This window comes from Marmota monax, unplaced genomic scaffold, assembly GCF_021218885.2.
Source record: "Marmota monax isolate L192 unplaced genomic scaffold, Marmota_monax_Labrador192_F-V1.1 WCK01_AAM20220418_F8-fsc00036, whole genome shotgun sequence".
NCBI classification, from domain to species: Eukaryota; Metazoa; Chordata; class Mammalia; order Rodentia; family Sciuridae; genus Marmota; species Marmota monax.
In genome coordinates this window covers 10,578,339-10,586,280 of record NW_026694491.1, presented here as the reverse complement: position 1 = coordinate 10,586,280, position 7,942 = coordinate 10,578,339, and positions in this window count along the sequence as shown.

Sequence of the window (7,942 nt, the reverse complement as noted above, 5' to 3'; positions counted from 1 at the left end):
GGCTAACTCAGGGTTGAGGAGACTTCAGGTGCGTGGTATGATCTTATAAACTAACTGCACCCCCCGCCCCCCAGATTACAGAGCTGAGGCCTTCTGAGAAACTGAGGAAGTGCGAAGACTTGCCCTTCAAAACTGATTCTTGCAGTCAAGTCCGGAAAGATTCTAGGCATGTTGCTCAGAGTAACAGGAATGAATTTATTGAAAGGACTAGAAAAGGGAGAGAGGACACTCTCAAGGGAAAGAATGTGTCCTCTCAGAGATGAGAGGGACAATGTGCCTCTCCTGAACTCCAGTTTTATTGGGGACCCCATAAAAGTTTCCAGAGAGTCCTACTCAGGTCCAACTCTTGACTTTTGCCTGATAGTAAGATGACATCAGACTTTCAAGTGCCTACTGCCATGGCAACTCCAGGTCACCTTGGTCCACGCTGACTGGTTCTAACTGCATTCTTAGCCATACATTCTCAGATTTTATTGTTAGGAGGAACTATCCTTATCTCCCAGAGTTTCAAGATCTGGTCACAAAAGTCTGCCCTTTCAGGGTAATTTGGGTTCCTCTTATCAACATTATTTGAGGCCTGCATTTCTGCTGCAGTACACAGGTAGTTTGCTGAGGAATGTGACATATCCTGTCCACTTAGGCCAGGTTGGATGAAGGTAAATTGCTTCTTGGAAGAGAAATCACATGGGAGTCAGCACAGTGGGCCCATTTTATAGATTTATTTTCTTAACTTCATGTTCTCGCCATCCTCATCTGTCTGTTCCCTAACACAGCTCTGTATTTTTCCCCCGCTAAGAGCAAGACCACTTTTAACTTTTGTTTATCATGCATCATTCACAACTCTAATCCTTGCATGGTTTACCATGGAATTAATTTGTTAATCCTTAAGATTTTTATTTGCTTCAATGACTTACTGAATGCCAAGTGCTATTGTAGGTGCTGGAGATAAGAGCAGCAAAAGATAGATAGTGGAGTGGAAATATTAATAAAGAACGTAATAAGAATAATATATCAGGAAACAATTTCAGAGAGTGATAAGTACTATGAACAAAATAAAATAGAATAGGGTGGGGAAATTCCATGCTCAGGAGGGTTGTGGATTTATTTTTACTTGAGTGGTTGAAAAGACCTCTTTGAAAAGGTGACATTTAAGTGGAAACTAGAGGATAAGGAGAAGCCAGCATGTAAACATCTGAAGGAAGACTCTTCTGGAAGCTGAACCCTCTTGTGGCAGCACTGTGGATTGTTCTGGGAAGATGGGAAGGCTGGTGCAGCTACTGTATGTGGATGAGAAGGAAAGAGTAGCAGCAACTGAGAGGAGGAGAGAGGGGCCACCGCAGACACTTCATGTGGGCCTGGCAGGGAAGAAGGTTGGGATTAGTTTGAGTGCGGTGCAAAACCAGTGAAAAGTTTTTAAAAAGAAAATCATGATTAATTTATATTTTCTACATTTTCAGGAATCACTTAGGCTGCTGTGTGAAGAATGGATCCAGAGCAGCGGGAGTAGCAGCAGGAGTAGCAGCGGATGACCCATTTCCAGACCAGTGCTCAACACAGGCTGGAGGCAGAAGAGCATAAAGACTCAAACAGAGAAGGAGGGAATGAATTCAGCCATTTTCAAAGAAAATACCAATGGAATATTAATATATGTGTATTAAGAATAAGGAAAAGAGAAAGGGAGGGAGAGGAGGAAGGAATGGAGGGAGGGAGGGAGGAAGGGAAAAACTGCAAGATTTAAGTATGTTAGGAAATACAAAGTTAAAGTAACTGTGTTTGAGAGAGAGACAGACAGATGGACAGACAGACACAAAGACAGAGAGAGAGAGAGAGAGAGAGAGAGAGAGAGAGAGAGAGAGAGATAAATGTCTACCAAGGGTTGTGTCACGGTGAGAGTGAGAGTTATTTTGATTAAAAGGTACTCTTATTCTCCCAAACTTATTTGAACTTGAAATAATTTTCTCCATGAAGTATTTCCAGGCACTTGCATGCTACAAAACAAACTTGCAAAACACTCATTCACGTATGATTTTTCCAAAAGTTACAAGCACAATTTTCACAGACAGTAGTCTCCTCTTATGTTCAGGAAATAACATTTGAAGCCCCCAGTGGAGGTCTGAAACCATGGATAGTACTGAATCCAATCTATACAATGCTTTTTCCTCTACTGACATGCATAATTTAGTTCCTTTTCCATCTTGTCTAAGTACTCATCATGCAATGTGGCCAGAAAATTTTCAATTTGAGATATGAAAGCCAAAACAGCAATAATTTCTTTTTCTTCCCTCGCAATTCATGAATAGAAGATTCATTCTACCATAAGTCTTAGCAAACCTAGTGTATGATTTTTCTTCTTTGTTGCCAAGAACTTTCACCTTTTTACTTAAAGGAAGCACTTTACAGTTTCTTCTTGACATATTTAAATTTCCAGCATCACTACTTTTGAGTTATGAGGTCATTATTCAGTAAAATAAGAGTTACTAAAACACAAGGCCTGTGACAGTATGGCAGTCTATCTGATATCTGAGACAGCTACAAAAGACTAATGGGCAGGTAGTGTATATAGTGTGAATACTGTGGACAAAGGGATGATTCATGTCCAACCAGGATTCAGTGGGACAGTAACAGATTTTATCCTTCTACTAAGACATATGTGTAATGTAAAACTTAGGAGTTATTTGTTTCTGGAATCTTTCTTTCCTTCTTTCCTTCTTTCTTTTTTTGTACTGCAGATTGAACCTAGGGGTATTTCACCCTCTCCCACTGACCTACATCCCCCGTCCTTTTTATTTTATTATTATTATTATTTATTTTGAGGCATGAATTCACTAAATTACTGAGGCTGGCCTTGAACTTGTAATTCTCCAGCCTCAGCCTCCAAAACTGCTAGGATTTCAGGTGTGCACCACTACACTAGGCTTGGAATTTTTCATTTCCTTTGTTCAAACTGAGATTGACCTCAGGTAACCAAAACCACAGACGGTGAAACTATGAAGAAAGATTACTCTATTTGACTCATTTGTTATGGGACCAGCAGATAGCAAAACTTGTTCAAAGCTCATTTGAACACCTAAATATTCATAGGAATTTGAATACAATTGCTAGGTTACATACTGTCCTGATGAATGTCCTTCAGGACAATGATACTTTAGATCTTCTTCTGTTCTAGAGCTTAGAAATTATTTACATCTCTACTGACTGCATAGTCTCAGTGTAATGTTCAATAGAATCCTGGTTTGGAAGACAAATTAGGTGACTTTTCTATTTATTAAGTAAACATATAAGCTTACAAAAATCTAGACTTTCAAACTAGAGTAAAGAGCAAATCCCACAAAAGTACATTCCTTTAAGTAGGTAAATAATCCTTGGCTAGGTCTATTAAACAAAATTCCAATATAAAATTTAAAAACATGCTGGTTTTTCTTAGTAGTATTTATGCATTTGGGATACGTTTCCCTTAACAGATACCCTATAATTATAAATAATTACCAGGGATTATTCATGATCCCTCATGAATACACACATGCATGTACAAATAATTATTGCTTATTATATTCTGGCCATTCAATTTATGTAGATATAGCACTAGAGGTTAACTCGTTTAAATATATAGAATCATATAGTTTCCAGAAACTACTAATGCCAGAGAAATAAATTCCATGTGGAAATTTGTACAGAGAATCTAGGATTGTATTTTCAAAAACCTCTATGTTGTTTGTTCTTTGCTCAATAACCTATAAAACCAAGTCCAAGAAAGTTCATCTTCGTGAGTTTTATCTACAGGACCTGTCATATAGTCAAGTTCCCCTGTTTCCAAGATCCCTATGATCTATTTATGTTCTTGGTTTGCCAAAAAGGGACCTAGTAAGAGCTGAGCTTCTCTTTTATTTGAACAATTCTTCCCTTGTAAAACAGTTATGGTAATTATTCCTGTAAAATACCTCTTACTATATAGTTGAGCTAGTTAAGAAGTATTGAACATATTAAATAAAACTTAACCTTTTTTACCATTTTGAACAAGTTTTGTGATTATACTTGGAGTCTCTAGGAAATCTCCCAAGTTTTAAGTGTAAATGATATATTAATTTTTTACTTCCTGAAGTTAAGATCTAATCTTCAAAAGAAAAATGAAATAGTTCTTATTGCTTGATTAAACTAATATGCCACAAGTTTTTCATCCTACAAGTAGTTCAACAAAACAGACAAATATATATTAAAATGAGTTGGAAATAATAATCTAGAGCTTATATATATTGTACCAATTAATATTAGCTAATTAATATGAGTTTATTTTAATTATTTCCTTATTTTTCAATGCTATACAATTGTATATTATAGGTATATACTATGTTTAAGTTTTTATAGTTGTTGCATATCTAGAACAATGGACAAAAGAAAAGATCATTTCTAAAAAGACTAACTCATAGAACATAGGCTATTTATCAATCTAACTATAGATATTTTAAAATATGCCATTGTAAGGAACTTTTGCTCTGTAAAAATTTTTGTGTTTTTAAATAATAATAAGATGTAGAATATCTGCTCAGTAAATATCATAAAAAATAAAGGATAAACTTTTATTATATCTCTAAAGAACAAAAGATACCAAGACACACATCATTTTGAAAGAGTTAAAACGAAATTCTGGTGTTCTACAAATGTAATATTTGGTAGTAAAAATGTTAAAGTTTCCTTCTTTATCTTTTGAGCAAGTCTCTCAAAACTGAATAACATTTTAATAACAGACTCATTACTATTCAGATGTATTACTTTCAAATATAAGCAGCTAAGGAAATAAATTTTATTTCCTTTCTATAAGATTTCTACAACATTCTGTATCTATGCAGATTTTGTTTCTTACTGTTTTTGTTCATATTCTAAATGAACTGACACTGGTCAAAACTACAAGCCTCTAACATTTAATTTAAAAAAACATATTCATTACATTAATCATTGTCAACCCTCTGTCACTACTATTCCTAACATAGCCTCAATTGTTCATACTAATTCTAAATTTTAGCAAGATTGAGTATTTTTATAGAGAGAACCAAGAGATAGGTAATGAAAACTGTATATCTTAAGCATTTTAGCATACTAACAAAGCTCATGAATAGAGATGAGTAAAAAATCTCTGTTGGGATAGTTTAATACACTGCCCATATTCACACCTTTTTAAAGTGGCAAAATGAATACATTCATTAATATGATCCAAAGATATGACAACTCTGTTATATACATATGGAGCCGATAAAAACTCTCACTCTATATTTATGTGCTCATCCTTACATATATACATACATCTTTGTCAACCAAAGTTTTAGCATACTATCTTACTTAGAATTATCCAAGATTAATTAACTTGGTTTATTATTAGTGCAAGACCTTATAACTAATTACAGAATTTGAAAAATATGTTTAAGCTGACACACTAAAGAATTACTATGTATATAAAAACATTTATTGAAAGTTGAACTCAATTTAGTTGGACACATGATTTTTGTCTTTATTCGTAATTTTAAACATCATGTGGCAGTATTGTTATCTAAACTATTGGTAAAAACATTATAACAATGTTAACCAAATGAAAAACCCAAATGTTTTATAAAATAAAATACATACTCATCTTATGCTATATATTGATAAAATCAGGAAAAAGACACATAGGAATTTTTTTAAAATATTAAAACAGTTTAGTGGATCCAAAGATTCATTTTAATTATATAAACTTAGATTATTAATTGAAACATAAAAATGAGAATATAAATGGAGATTGGCGATTGAAGAATATTATATGTGTGTGTGTGAATTTGAAATAATTTTCTCCATGAATTATCTCTTTTATCTCTTATAAAATGGTGTAACGTATATATATATATATTCATGAATATCAATCAATCAGAACAGAGCTCCCGTATTGAGAAACTTCTTATTTCTATTCTGCAGCAATAGAAAAATATTTTACATGTCTAAGACGAGTTGAGCTCCAATTATCTATTTATTGCTTAACAACCCTTTCCAAAATTTAGTGACTAGAGACAACTATCATTTATTTTGATCACAAATCCACAGTTTGGGCACAATATTTAGTGGGGAAAGATCCATGAAATGTCAGTTGGGGTGGCTTAACTGAGGAATGGAGAATCCATTTCCAAAAAGTCTCATTCATGTGGTTGGCAAGTGGGAGTTGTTTGTTAGCTGTGAGCTCAATGTGGGCAGAGAGCCAGGGCCTTGGTTCCTTTCCATGTGGGTTTGTCTACATGAGTGGGTTGGGCTTCCTCATACCATGGGGTCCCAACCATAGTAACAACTGTATCTCTTTTATGACTCAGCCTCAGAAGCCACAGCATATTATTTACCACCTTATTGAAAAGCTGGCCCAAATTCCACAGTACAAAAAATATATTCTGCCTCTCAGTGTGAGAAGTGTCAGTCATGTTATTATAAGAACAAGTTGGATGGGAAAAATTGTGATGTCTTCCCCTTTTTTTTTGGAAATAAATCTGTGTATGTCAAATACAGTCACACAATCACACAGAGAGCTCACAGTTTCCATTTTAATGACACCAACCATGGGTCAAAAAAAAACAGAACCCAGAAACACTTGCCCCCATCTCAGTAGTTTCCCCCTTTAGGGGAATTGAAATACTACTTTAAAAAATTTGAGTTTACAAATAGACCAACAGCCAACCAAACAAAAAAACTACCAAACCAAATTCCTGATCCTCTTATTACCACCCCCATCGCTTCTGAACTACCAGCAGTAATTGGTGGCTTGCAGGCATGAAGGTTGCCTTAAGTGCTTCCCCAGGAAAGTAGAGTATGTTTGAATTTCACAATTTTGCCCCATTTTCACAAAGGATATTTTCTAATAAGAATCCAGTCTCATCAAATATGATTTTCAAACTAGAATCGCCAGTCAATACAAGACAAATACCTGACATAAGGCCAATAATAGCTTAAAGATGCTAAAATGTGCAACTACTCTTATAAAATGGTGTAACGTTTGCATGTAACCTACCTACATACTCCAGTATACTTCAAAGCATAATGCATCTAGATTGCTTCTAATACATCATACAATGTCAAAGTTATGTAAATGTTTTTATGCTGTATTTTTTAGGGAACAATGACCATAAAAGTCTGTACATGTTCAATACAGACACAATTTTTTTTTCAAATATTTTCAATCTGTAGTTGGTTGACTCTAGGGATGTGGAAACCACAGATATGGATGGTCAACTGTGTGTGTATATATATATATATATATATATATATATATACACACATATGTATATATATGCATGTATATGCATATATAATATGTATATATATGCATACACATATACATACATATGTATATATATGTGAAACAGTATATGTAGCATTATGTGCTATATATATAACTAGAATATATGTATATATGTATATACCATATGTACATAGCATATATTGCTATCACCATTGTAATGTAACCATTATTCCTCTTTTTTATAATCCTACAGGTAAGGTGATATGATGTCAAGAAGGCTACCTATCAATTAAACTTTATTTTGACCTATATAGTCCAAAAATTGAAGTGATAATAATTAATATCTAAACGCTTTTAACATTTTAACCATAAATTCTAGAGAGGAACACACTTTGTAATCTAATACCTTTCTTTTAACACAAGCATACATCTTTTATATTTCTTGTGTTTTTACATGAGGTAAATTGCTTTTGTCTTGAGACTGCTTCAGGAACGAACAACTTATTTTCTTCTGCTGTGAGTCAAAGTATCCTTACTAACTGAAAATGGACATATGGGTACAGCCTGTTTTTGGATATGTTTGCCATTCATCCATTCCAGAAGTCAATTAGAGGTGTTGATATTTGCAACCACATAAGGCCCTACCCTTACAGCAGTTATACATAAAGTGGACTTCTAGCCCTTTCTCCATGTAGC